This window comes from Enhydra lutris, unplaced genomic scaffold (assembly GCF_002288905.1).
Source record: "Enhydra lutris kenyoni isolate GAN:26980312 unplaced genomic scaffold, ASM228890v2 scaffoldscaffold141, whole genome shotgun sequence".
Taxonomy (NCBI): Eukaryota; Metazoa; Chordata; class Mammalia; order Carnivora; family Mustelidae; genus Enhydra; species Enhydra lutris.
The window spans coordinates 175,958-178,176 of record NW_019154225.1 but is presented as its reverse complement, the minus strand read 5'-3'; the positions used below and the strand labels follow the sequence as shown (position 1 = coordinate 178,176).

General features: G+C 36.3%; 1 pseudogene; it reads left to right on the top strand.

Moving 5' to 3' along the window:
• Positions 1-349: 349 nt before the first annotated feature.
• On the top strand, positions 350-1,318 carry LOC111139995 (annotated as a pseudogene).
• Positions 1,319-2,219: the final 901 nt, after the last annotated feature.

Sequence of the window (2,219 nt, the reverse complement as noted above, 5' to 3'; positions counted from 1 at the left end):
CCTCCATATCCTTTCATTTATAAATTAAGATTCTTCTCTGTAAGACACAGGTTGCATTTTATTGTGAATCTGATAATTTGTGCATATGCTTGCATAGCATTATAACACTGAGACACACAAAGAGAAATAAAACTTCATGAAAATATGATTTAATTGATGAGGAAAATGCATTTCAAAACTACTTTTGACTTTTCTACATACACATTAATGTGATAAGAATTAAATAATATTATAATAATTTAGCACAGGTTTTTTTTACAGCTTTACTGAGGAAAAGTAACTATACTTTCCATTTCTGACCACTTTAACCATACCTTTTCTTTTCTTAATGCAGAATGTTTCATCAAAAATGAACAATGTCTAAGTGGTGACAGAATTTTTTATCTTGAGTTTGTCTAGTGCATGGAGTCTTCAGTTGTTACAATCTGTGCTTTTTACAGTAATTTACCTGTTAGCCATGGTGGGGAATGGCCTCATTATTTCCATAACATCCTTGGGCCCATGTCTGCACACACCCATGTACTTCTTTTTAAGGAATCTGTCCCTTTTTTATCTTTGTCTCATTTCAGCTGTTGTGCCCAAAATTATTGTCAATTCCTTGACACACAGCAATTCTATCTCATTTTTTTGGCTGTGTCACCCAGGTCTTCCTTGTACCTTTTTCAGCAGGGGCAGAGTTGTTCCTCCTCACAGTGATGTCTATTACTGCTATGCTGCCATTTGCCATCCCCTGCACTATGAAGTCATCATGAGGAGGGGCACATGTGTGCAGATGGTGGCTCTGTCCTGGCTCAGTGGTGGCTTGATATTTGTTATACATACAGCAGGAACATTTTTCTTTATCTTACTGTGGAATCAATGAAATTCAACAATTCTTCTGTGATATTCCCCAGTTGCTATTACTTACTCAGAGAATATTACTGCAGAAATTGTACTCATTCTTGTTAATGCAGTCCTGGATTTCTGTTGCTTTACTTGCATCACAGTATCATACTTCTATATATTCTCCACAGTCAGTAAGATACCATCCACAAAAAAGCAGTCAAAAACCTATTTCACCTGCCTTCCACATTTGGCAGTTGTACTTTTTGTCTCAACTGCTTTCATTGCTTACCTGAAGCCTATTTTAGGGTGTGCATCATTCACTGATCTTGTTCTATCTTCTTTCTATATTTTGTTGCCTCCTTCCCTTAATCCTATCATATAGAGCCCAAGAAACAAGGCCATGAAAACAAGTCTGGGGAAGCTGATTACCAGAAAACTCTTGATAAAGGAGAATATCCTTATTTTTTTCCAAGAGAAGAGGTGTTGTCTTTAATATCTGTTTAAAGATAAGATTAATCTTTCTAGTTTGTTGTGAATCTGTACTCATCTCCAGGGATACCTGGAACTATGGTAATATTCCTTGACCAAATGGAGTTAAATACACTGACTCATATTAATGAAGCTGTATTTAGTTCTGAGAGAGCTTTGGAACATTGCAAGAGAAAATGTGCATGTTCTTAAGTTTATACCTGGTTTCTGGTAGGCTGTTTTAGTTTCTGTTTATTCTGTTAGCCTGAACATCCTGGCTCTGAATACTTGTCTAGACAGTCATAAAAATTCCCTTCTTCAATAAGAATGTGGATTGCCCAGTGAATTATGATCCAGAGAGGAAGAATGTCTCACATTACTGAAAATGTTTCCCAGAAGTTGAGCCTGGTTATTCTGAATCTCCTTAATATTGCACTATATTTCCTTGCTTCTGCTACATTATACCATTTGCTGTTAAGTTTTTTGAATATTAATTGATATATTCTTGTAATTCTTTGCTACTATGTAAATCCACAAAACTGGATCATAGGTAAATAGGACATTACTGTTATTTCAAAAGTATACTTACAAATATCACTGAAGAATAAAATAAGAGAGCAACTGTGCCTGGGAGATTTATTTCTCCATGGATAACACTTTTACACTTACATAAAGTTTTCTATTTACTACATTCATGCATTTACTTTGTTTCAACATTTCTGGGTGGTATATGGTATATGGTGGTATATTCTGGGTGGTATGGAAAGTGAAGAAGTTATTAATGTTTTAAATTCTAATTACAGGGGTGCCTGGGTGACTCAGTGGGTTAAAGCCTCTGACTTCAGCTCAGATCATGATCTCAGGGTCCTGGGATCGAGTCCCACATCAGGCTCTCTGCTCAGAAGGGAGCCTGCTTCCCCCTCTCT